Raw genomic sequence first — 12481 nt, forward strand, 5'->3', positions numbered from 1 at the left:
TCATCTTGATGTTGAGGGCACATGTCGGTTGGATGTCCCACTTGAGTGAAAATACCGCAAGGGCGGGGTGTGGGCTACACACCCTTGTCTTCAGCTAACATCATAACCACTTTTGTAAGCTTGGACAATTGAGCTTCAATTTGAGGAGTTTGGACTTCTTTTACACCCCGGGGTGCATCCGTGTACCATTCTTTATCATGGCTTGAATGCTTAGAATCTTCCGCCATGCTCTTGATTAAGTTGCAGATTTCGGTTGGAGTCTTGTCGGGTAAAGATCTACCACTCGAAGCATTAATAAGCCTTCTTTCCATTGGGGTCATTCCTTCAATGAAATATTAGAGGAGTTGGTACTCGGTAATTTCATGCTTGGGACAACAGACACAAAGTTTCTTGAGTCTCTCCCAATATGTTTGAAAAGCTTCTCTATTATGTTGCTTGATTCCAATGATTTCCCTCCGTAGGGCTGAAACTTTCATCTCTGGGAAGTATTTGTCCAAAAAAAGGAGTGCAAGATCTACCCAAGTAGTAACCATCCCCGGTGGGAGGTTATTGAGCCAGTCTTTTGCTGCATCTTGCACCGCGAAGGGTAATGCCCTAAGCTTTATTTGATCCTCCATGACATTGTATGGCTTCATGCCCACAGACACAACATGAAATTATGTCATAAACTTGTGGGGATCTTCATTTTCCAAGCCTCTAAAGGTAAAGAGTAGGTGGATGAATCCATATTTAAGTTCAAGATTTGTGGCTGCCGGATATGTGATACAAAGAGGTTACTGTGTAACTTCTTGTCTCGGCCATTGAAGAAGGGTTTACTCAGGTGGTGAAATTGGAGGTGGATTCCCTCCATGATTGGATCCCATGGTATGAGTAGTGGTTGAATTTTCTATAGGTGTAGTATTTGGAAAGTTATAAGTAGGTGAAGAGGGTGGAGTGGTACTTTTGGGTGAGGTTGGTTGAGATGAGAGTGATAGGATTTCTCTTTCGAATGCGGATACACTTGAGAACGGTATGTCCTCCCAAATTTTGATGACCAGAGGGTTAGATGATGAAGAAGTCCCAGAGCCCGGTCTCTTCTTACGAAGCTCGGCTTGCTTCCTTAACTTCTTTGCAGTTTTCTGTATCTCCGAGTCAATTGGCAGTGGTATACCTGTATGAAAAGATCTAGGCATAAACAATTAGTAACACCGTGTCCCCGACAACGGCGCCAATTTGTTGGGCGTGTCAAACAGAACAAATAAAAGGGGCATGATATACTCCAAAAGAACACTACTATATTACACTAAAAGGTAGTACAAGGAAAGTAGGGTCGATCCACAGAGACATGGGACAATCAGTCTTACACCTCTTTACGCAAGGTATTTTGGTCACCAATAGTAAAGAGGGGGGATTTTGAGTGCAATGATTAGAACAACTAATTAAAGAAAAAAGTAATCGACTAAATAAGTGAATTAAATTCAAAATTTGTAAGGACTTCAACTCTATGTATGACAACTTAGCAATTCAATTCCAAAATGACATGATACTTGCTCAATTATGAAGAACAACTATACTAAATAGATGTATAAAAAGGGACTAAAAGGTGTGCAAAAGGTGCACAAATTCCACCTAGCAATCATCAATATAAAAAAATAAGCATAAATGAAGACTTACTATGTCTCATTACATTAACAATCTATATCTCCTTGAATCTTTCATCATGCATGCAGCATTATATCGTTACCTATGATACAAAGGAACTGAGTTTTTTAGGCTTGGGGGCCTGGTAAACACATATAGTTTGCAACCCACAATAATCAAATTCTTCTAATTATATAGTTTCATCAAAACATTCAACCTAATTACCCAATCTCGTTATCCTCACTTCTGTCCCTAAAGCATCTAATTCAGGGGACCTGTCATAAGGATTATCTTAGGGATAGATAATAATGCTCAGGGGGTTCCTTAACACTATATGTCAAAAAGGAAACCATGAGGGGATGGAGTACACCTGATGAACAATTAGTTTAAAAACACCTACAAGTTACGAGCCTACTAGCGTTCCACTGGACGGTCTAGAATAGTCTGTGGTTGTCATCTATACTCCGTTAGACGACTATCTCATCTTTAAATTCAAGTCCTCTCATCATCTATATCATCTTTCATCTCTCATCTATATCACATCTACCCATTCTTACGCAATATATTTGTAGGTAATAAAAATACTTATACAATTTAAAACAAGGAAAACATGTACAAAAATCATTAATATAGCATAGATATCAGGAAACACATATAATAGGCACACATATCATGTAATTATCTTAAACACCTTTATATCTATGTGTAAGAAGAAAGTAACTATGCTCTCACATGTTAAAGTTATGACTTGAAACTCAGACAACGCTTCGCTTTAACACTTGGCTTTCCCCTTTGATGTGACCTAGGTTCAATTAACACTAAATCTCAAGCTAATATTCCTTATGAATAAAGATAGCCTAGATCTATCATTAATTCCAAAGTCTACTGATCTATAGCTAATAAGGGACAACCACGAATATATCGAAGGTAGGCTTTGTTTGGTATAAAGAGTATACTGTTTGGAAATCCCATTTTAAACACCTCACTAATCTAGCCTAGACATCATCCCCGTATATAGATCAATGTAAGTCCCCAAAAATGCCTGTGTATCAATCAGATCCGTTTGATGGTGCGGAATCCCAATCAAACGGATGATGTCAGATCAAATAGAAGAGAAGGAGAAGAAGAAGAAGATGATGAATCTTGTATATATTGATATGAATTAAACTCCTTACAATAGATTCACACACACAACATGCTCCTATGTTCTCTTATGTTTATCAATCTCTACTCCTCACCCCTAACACCTATATATATACAAGAGGAACATGGGCCGTCAATGGGTTTACGGCCGTAAACACCCACTGACCGTAAACCTGACCGTAAACTCATAAAATATTACAAAAAAATACATTTTCCTAGAAAAGTAAAGTATAAACCATATTTATGACCCAACAATCTCTCCCTTGGTTTATAGGTTTCTTTTCTTAATTGACCAAACAAGCTCCCCCTAAAACGTAGTTGGCTTTTCTTGTTAATCTTCATTGAGAGCTTGGCTTCATCATTAATCTTCAAATTCTTCACGACTTCAAGATGAACTTGATGAATCTTCAATGAATGACTTCATCTTAAGCACTTGAGATTTTTTGCAAAATTTGATAGTGAACGCCCATTGGGTGAGGAGGCTTGACGTACTAATTCTTGAAAGATAGCACTTTCAGCTTGAGAATCTTCAGAGAGAAATAATTTTCTAGATCACTTTAGCAGGTACAACGATAGCAACAAACTGATTGAGGAGGCTTCAATGTAATCTGTCACATAATCTTCAATTTCAGCTTCACCTTGCTTCTGGGGTTGAAGGATTGAATGTTGAAAGAATAATCTTCATTTCTTGCTCCTTCGAATGAGAATTATTCGATGATCACGGATGAAGCCTTGGCTCAGAAATCTTCGACACAAACTCCATGAGTTTCATCTTCACCTGAATTCAATTTTCAAGACAAAACAAAACTAAAAGAGAATTTAGCACACAAATTAAAACAAAAAAAAATTGGATTTTTGATTTTCTTGAACAAGAAATAAAACAGAATATAACACTATTTTTTGATTTTGAATTTTCTGATTTTTCTTTGATTTTTGAATTTTTTTTAATTCTCCCCCTAAATTTGTGCATAGAGGAAAACTATGAACAAATTTAACAAAAAGAAAAATATTTGGGATCAAAGTTGTTAGACAGCTTTAGTCTACTTGTCGGTACCTTTGTCTTCATGTCTATGTCTGATCGATCGTTGGTATTGTGGTCCACTTAAACACGAAAAATTTGTGACAATTTTGAACAGACTAATAATGACAAGACATTTTGATCCTATATTCTTAGATATATTTCCTAGGGACCATTTAGCTGACGACGACCAGGGATATTGTTGTCCACCTAAATTGATCAGCGAGATCTACAAACAATCTGTATGTGTTCAATTTTAATTGTACTAGAACGTGTTTCTCGCTTCCTGATATGCTTCAGCTATTAACGACTTATAGAATACTCCTTACACCGGGTGAGCAGACAATTATTAAGAGAGAAGATAGATTTAGAATGCATATGCTGTACATCCAGGTCGGATCTCTTCCAATCACGCAAAGGATGAAACATATGACTAACTGAAGTTTTAGAGAGATTGAGAAGACAAGTTGCATATACTGTGTACCAGGTCGGATTATGAGTCACGCAAAGGAGACAGTATGTGGCTAACAGATAGAAAGAATTGCATAGAGAGAAGATGCAGAGAGATAGAATTACATATGTTACAGTCCAGGTCGGATCTCTCGATCACGCAGAGGAGGCAACATATGACTAACAGACAGAAAGCAAGAAAATAACCTTCTACAGACGTAGTTTATCGGAATTCCCCAGTCACCCCATCAAAACCGGAATTAAGGACAAAATCCGCACATCGAGGAAAAGTTAATCCATAGTTCTAGATACGGGTTCTTTTCATGTGACCGGTAGATTCTCATATATATCTCTCTGCTCAACCTATCCGAGCGTCGTATTGTCAGGCTAAACAGATCTAACTAGTTCAATGTTTGTCAAGTCCTTTAATTCCTTAAGTTCAACTCTTCCTAGTCAAGTCCATTTAAAATATTTCGTGCCTACCGACGCATCGAGCACAGAGTGTAGACAATTCATATCCGTTTGATGGTGCGGAATCCCAATCAAACGAATGATGTCAGATCAAATAGAAGAGAAGGAGAATAAGAAGATGATGAATCTTGTATATAATGATATGAATTAAATTCCTTACAACAGATTCACACACACAAAATGCTCCCATGTTCTCTTATGTTCATCAATCTCTACTCCTCACCCCTAACACCTATATATATACAAGAGGAACATGGGCCGTAAACACCCACTGACCGTAAACCTGACCGTAAACTCATAAAATATTACAGAAAAATACATTTTCCTAGAAAAGTAAAGTATAAACCATATTTTTGACCCAACAGTCAATCAATAGTATGATATCGGAACTAATAACGAATCTTATTTATAAATTCATAACAACAACTATGAATTTTAAACATAAATTACACTAGAATAAAATAGAGTGTAATTTAACTTGCAGAGATCCCATAGACCAACGTTTGGAAATTATACTGGCGAAACTTCCGGCTGATAGCCACTAGATACTAGGATCCTAAGGGCTTCTAAACTTGCCAAAATATTCTAAACTCTATGAAAAATTTGGTCCAAATCAAGAGAGAGAGAGAGAGAGAGAGAGCAAGAGAGATGATTTGAATGTTGTGGAGAAGAATGAACTCAAGATCTCTATTTACAGGCTAATCATCAACATGCACTCTGTGCAAGGACATGCACGTCGTACAAAGGGTCGACGTTGTTCCTCCGGATTGATGACATGTTGCTCTCAATGGCTGGGGCGATGTGGCGGTGTAACATCCCAAAAATTATAATGTAAAATTTTCATTTTTAATTTAACCATAAACGTCATTTATACTTTTCAATCATTCAAAAGCATATCAAAATAAAATAGTTATCAGAGTATAACCCCAAAATAATAAAGTGTGGAAACATGAGTGTATGCGTTGCGATCAAGTCGGGCCCTCCTCTTTTGAATCGGAAGCACCTGAAACCATAGATATAAAATTGTAAGCACAAAGCTTAGTGAGTTTCCACAAATACCACATATATACTGTGACAACCCAATATTTCAACTCTTTGTAATGACCTAAAAGGTCAAGTATTGTCACCACTTTTGAGTTAATAAAATTAACTTTGATAATAAATTGTCCAAAAAGTTTCTATTTAAATTCTTCTATGTTTAAATGTCATCAAACCATGATCGTACGTAAAAAGAACGCCCAAATCCGACTTCGTATATTGAAGTTATGATTTTTCCAAGTTCGGCTTAGCAACAGACAACTAAAAACTCGAATCGGAGATCGAGTGACTTTTGGCCGGAATGACCTAAACGAGAATCGAAGGTCTCGACAATGGTATTTCAGCGGTAAAAAGTCTGGCAAAAACCGACGTCAAATAAAGAAGTTATGAATTTTTAAAGAAATTCCTTAATCACGTCATTTTAATAAATAAATAATAAAAAAATAACTTTGGAATTTGCCGACGGAGTCTAAACGAAAGTTGTAGATCGTAGTCTCACCTACGCGTGGATATAAAGACCATCGAAAACGGAGATCGTATGAAGAAGATATGATTTTTTGAAGTTTATTAAATAAATTATATATAAATTTATTTCAAAACCCGGTAATATCCGAAGGAGGAGTCAGCATCCTCATCCGAGTTACGCGCTGCGTAACCCCGTACGCCCCGCGTACCCGAAGGCCGCGGTCTCGGTACTTCCACGTCGCCCCTATGCGAAGCTACCGACCCGCCCCATCCGACCCGTTGTCCCATCCGACCCGCCGCCCCATCCGATCGGTCCCATCCGAAGCCAAGGCAGTCGAGGACTCGCTCATGCGTGACGTACGCGTACACGCTGCGTACGAGCGTACGCCCCGCGTACCGAGGCGGTTCAGCATCCCTATAAATAGAATGCGAGGGCTTCCGAAAAACTTGCTCATTTCTTCTCATTTCCCTTGCGTTTTGCCTCGTTTTCCGTGCCCGCTCTACCCCGAAGCTCTGGTCTTTTTGCTCAAGTCCCGAGGGTCGATTTTACTCCCGAGATTCCTGAGAATCCCGAGGAAAATCCGTTTCCCGAGACGAAACTCTGCCCGGTTTTCCATCTCGCTATCTTCAAACTTTCAAGTGAGTTCATACACCTTAATCAACCTTTTTAAATATTCTAAATGCTTTTATATGCTCTCAAGGGGGGGAATACAAGTAAAAACACAAGTATTATCGTGTGATACATAAACAATTATTTTATGTGCTTTTATATATTCAAATCGCATGTGATTTATAAACTATATAGGGAACTTTTATATATACAAAATATGTTATATTCCATCTTTTGAAATATAAATTGTTATAATGCATGTATCAACTAAACTTTTCTTAGATTATATGTATACTTGTCTATTTTAGTCATTACAAAATCTACGCTTTCATAACAAATGATTCCTTTTCTAGGTATTTCTAAACAAACGAGTCACACTTTTAGAAAACTATAATAGGTATAGTTTTACGAACAAATCTCTAACTCCTTCGTACTAGAAACATGAATTTCAAGAATTCACTTTCGTATACAAGAACAAATGAAACATTTTAACAAGTAGATCTATTTTTATACCACGGTTTTGTGAGACGCTAACTTCACGTACGTTCGAGTACACATGTCAAGTCCTGTATTATATACCAGAATCCCTTGGTGGGGGAGCATGGTGTTTGTGTATAGATCTATACGGGCTTGACAACCCGCGCTCTGACTGTTAGCTACAGTCCACCGTTTGGGGTGACAAACGTCATAACATTGCAACGCCTGAAGAACGTTGTGTATAGGCATTCCAAGTGAATAGTATGGTTATAAAACTCACATGGGGTATTAAAAATGCATTGATTTACAAGGTTTTTCAAACACATTGGTTATTTTACACTTACATACATTTTAGAAACAAACATTGGTCTTGAGTGAAGGCTACTTTTATACTAGTAGAAAATATAGGATTTTCTAAACAAAAACAAACAAGGATAAAGCATTTCATTTTATACAAACATTGTCACTTAAATACTTATGAAACTCACCAGCTTAAATGCTGATCTACTCTTTCAAAATTACATGTATGTCCCAGGAAATCAGTAATTTCAGGTACTATTATGCTTTTGAAGAAGGGACGCTGCGGCGCCAATTTAATCTCATATTTTGACATCATATTGTAATTGGTTTTGAACATTTAACTTTTGACAAATGTAAACTTTCAATTATATATATGATGGTTGTATTGCTTTCTTTACTATGTATTCATTTGTTACGTTACCACATGAAGTCATCCGCCCCCGAACGTTTCCGCCGTTCAGGTTTGGGGGTGTGACAGATTGGTATCAGAGCAATGTTTATAGTGAACTAAGTATATCGAACCACATACGATATACAAACTATAAATGCTTAAGGGACTAATACTCTCTGACAAAACATTTTTCTTTCGCTTAAGAAGCGTTACGTTTAACTTAAATTAATAGTTCATTTAAGTACAATTGCATGCATACAACAAATTATTTTCATGATATCTAACTATACAACAAGTATTTAGACAAGTTGACACTATGATTAGGACTCGATATACGTAATCAGATTTTGGACAAATATAACGTGATCAACTATATTTGCCCGAGATTGGACCAATGTATATCGAGGAATGATCGTAGTAAGCAACAAGTCAAAACTTACCAAACCATTACAAGAATCAAACACAAGAATTTAAATACTATAGGAGTATTTGCTACCTAAACTAGTTTAACTTACATGTTTTACATGTTTCAACCTTATCCAATTCTTTTAACCCTATTTCTCGTACAGTCAAATGGCTGGATTTCACCACCCTGGCGACCCCTACTTTCCCAACCAAGGCAACGGAGGATGGATCGAAGATGATCCCGAAGAGGACGAGGAACCCATAGAAGTGGGTGATGACTCCGGTACCGACTCAGAGCCGGAAGTGATCGACCCACCACCCATTCAACCTCCCGTCTTCGTAAGGAACTTTCAAGGACCGACTCCCGTCTGGGGAAGTCACCTCCACCATTGGAGCCAATAGCAAAACCTACGCCCACCCTACGGCATGTGCCGGGACTTCTATGATGTTCGCGGTGGAGGTTCGGCTGATCGAGCACTCCCGGTAACGGTGGGTAAGCTAGCCAATCAGTCCTATCAGTCCGGAGTTCAAGCTAACCGACTCCGAGCTGTCAATGTGGAAGTGCAGGTTCACACTTCTAACATCCGTAGGTTGGACAAGATGCAAGACAATGCTCAACTCCAAACCGAGACATTCCAAGCACAAATGATTGCAGCCCTCGCTGAACTGAGGGAACAACAAGCCGCTTTTGATAGGCGTCTAATGGAGTCGAAGCAATCAGATGCGGAGTCAAGCTCCAAGCGCAACGTTCATCGCAAGTAGTGCTTGTCAAAGACTCAAATTTTGTTATAGCTTAGGACCTCGGCTAAAAGTCTTTAAATTTCTCGAACTTTGTAATCGGAGACCCTTTTAGGGGTCAAATTTTCATGATCGTTGTAACAACTTTTATATTAATATAAGTGACACTATTATTACTACGATGAGTATTTCGTTCAAACCTTGAAAGGTCTTTAAGAAACCAAATACTTGTTTCATACTTTCAGTCTTACAAATAACTTTCATCCTTCTATTTTAAGACTCATACTATCATCTGTTGTTGAACTATAGCGATTTAGTTCATGAGACACATACATTTTCTATTCTATGGAATTCTTATCTTTACCTTTTTCAACCTATAGCTGAAGGATGCCTCCGCGTAGGAACCCAAGGCGGAACAACGGTGAGGAAACACATGTACCACCACCACCTCTACCACCTCAATTTGATGCGGTTATGTTCCAAGCAGCAGTCACTGCAGCAGTAGCAGCTGCCATGTCACAAATCAATAACTCGAGTACTAATGGCTCGAGATCTGGCACACACCCATCCAACCATGGCGAGAGTCATGGACCACCCCGAGAATGTACCTATAAGGACTTCACTAATGCCAAGCCCCGGATGTTTTATGGAACTGGTGGTGTGATGGCCCTGAGGCAGTGGATTGAAAGGACGGAGGCAGTCTTTGAAATCTGCTCCTGTCCCGAGCACAGCAAAGTCAAATTTGCAACTTTCACCCTTATTGATAAAGCTTTAACTTGGTGGAATGGCCACGTTAAAGTACTTACCCTAATAGTGGAAAACTCCATAACCTCGGAGAGCCTAAAAGCCATGATGATGAGAGAATACTGCCTGCGGGGAGAGATTCAAAAGCTTGAACACGAACTATGGACACTCGGAATAGTTGGTACCGACATCGCTACTTATACCAACAGATTCTGCGAGCTGGCAATCCTTTGTCCAGATATGATTGCTCCCGAAAGCAAGAAGATAGAGAGATACATCTGGGGACTGACGCCCCAATTGCGATCAAGCGTGTTAGCTTCCAAACCTAACACCTTTGAAAGTGCTAAGGAACTGGCACAATCTCTGATTGACTACGGAGGTCATCAGAACTCAACCACTTCTGCACTAGAACCACAGAAAGGAACCAACAACAACAACAATAACAAGAAGAGGGCATGGAATAAAGAGAAGGGTTGGTCTTCCCAAGAGCCCGCAAAGAAACAACTGGTTTTAGTGAATGCTGCCACTGTACCTACTACAGCTCCTACAAATACCTACCCAACAAAGCCTTATGTAGGTAACCTTCCAAAGTGCACCAAATGCACTTACCACCACCATGGACCTTGTCGGGAAATGCAGTGCACCAACTGCAACAGAAAGGGACACACAACCCGTTTCTACAAGGACCCCGCAAAGCCGATCACTCAAGTCCCTAGCGCGGGTGTAGGCCAAACTTGCTACGGTTGTGGCGAGGTGGGCCACTACAGGAGGAACTGCCCTAAGGCAGCAGGCACCGATAGTGTGGGACGAGTTTTGGCTATAGGCCACGACGAAGCAGTAGCTGACCTAACTATAGTTGCTGGTACATTCCTTCTCGATAATTCATATGCATGCATATTATTCGATAGTGGAGCGGAGAGAATCTTCGTGAGTCAAAACTTTATTCACTTACTTAAATCTAAACCTAGCACGTTAGAAAAATCATTCACTGTAGAGACGGCCAATGGAAAAACCGAAAACACTAACTGCATATACATGGGCTGTACGTTAACTTTAGACGGTCATTCTTTTCCAATCAATCTCATGCTGGTCCAAATTAAAAGTTTCGACGTCATAGTCGGCATGGATTGGTTGAGTCTTCTTGGAGCCGACATCATGTGCTTTGAGAAAGCACTCCGTCTCAATCTCCCTAACAACGAAACTTTAGTTATCTACGGCGACAAATCGAGTACAAACCTTCGCATTATTTCGTGCATCCAAGCTCGAAAGTGCTTGCGGAAGGATTGTCGAGCATTCCTAGCGCACATCGTTGATACAAGTCAAGAACTGAAGGACATCAAGAACATTTCCGTAGTACGCGACTTTCCCGATATCTTCCCAGAAGAACTACCAGGATTACCACCTCAACGTCAAGTCGAATTCAGAATCGACTTAGTTCCAGGGGCTACCCCAGTAGCGAAGTTGCCTTATCGTCTCGCACCAACAGAGATGCAGGAACTTTCCAGTCAACTTAATGAACTCCTTCAAAAAGGATTCATAAGACCAAGTTTCTCACCATGGGGAGCACCGGTCTTGTTTGTAAAGAAGAAAGACGGATCGTTCCGTATGTGCATCGACTACAGAGAGCTGAACAAACTTACTGTCAAGAACCGTTATCCTTTACCCCGTATTGACGACCTATTCGATCAACTTCAAGGAGCAAACTACTTCTCAAAGATAGATCTACGATCCGGATATCACCAATTACGAGTTCTAGAGGGGGATATTCCAAAGACAGCTTTCCAAACTCGTTATGGACACTACGAATTTGTAGTGATGCCATTCGGGTTAACCAATGCACCAGCAGTATTTATGGACCTAATGAATAGGGTATGTCGTCCTTAATTGTATCAATTCGTCATCGTCTTTATTGATGATATACTTATCTACTCCCGAAGTAAGGAAGAGCATAGTCAGCACCTACGAAAAGTCCTAGAAACACTGCGAACGGAGAAACTCTATGCGGAGTTCTCTAAATGCGAATTTTGGATTCGAAGAGTCGAATTTTTAGGCCACGTTGTTAGCAAGAAAGGGATACACGTGGACCCCTCCAAAATTAAGGCCATTGAGAACTGGTCAGCACCAAAGACACCTACATAAATTCGTCAATTTCTAGGTCTCGCTGGCTATTATCGCAGATTCATAAAGAACTTCTCTAGCATTGCGAAACCTCTCACTACATTAACCCAGAAAGGCGTGGCCTTTGACTGGGAAGCGAAGCAAGAGAAGGCATTCCAGACGCTAAAACAAGCCTTGTGCACCGCACCGATACTATCCCTCCCCGAAGGGATAGAAGACTTCGTAGTGTATTGCGATGCGTCAAAACAAGGACTTGGTTGTGTTCTTATGCCGAGAGGGAAGGTTATTGCTTATGCCTCCCGACAGCTTAAGACACACGAAGTAAACTATACGACACACGATCTTGAGTTAGGAGCAGTGGTATTTGCTCTGAAGATCTGGAGGCACTACTTATACGGAACAAAGAGTACTATATTCACCGATCACAAGAGCCTTTAACTCATTTTCGATCAGAAGGAACTCAACATGCGACAACGACGATGGGTTGAGTTAC

The sequence above is a fragment of the Lactuca sativa genome, chromosome 8, assembly GCF_002870075.4.
Source record: "Lactuca sativa cultivar Salinas chromosome 8, Lsat_Salinas_v11, whole genome shotgun sequence".
NCBI classification, from domain to species: Eukaryota; Viridiplantae; Streptophyta; class Magnoliopsida; order Asterales; family Asteraceae; genus Lactuca; species Lactuca sativa.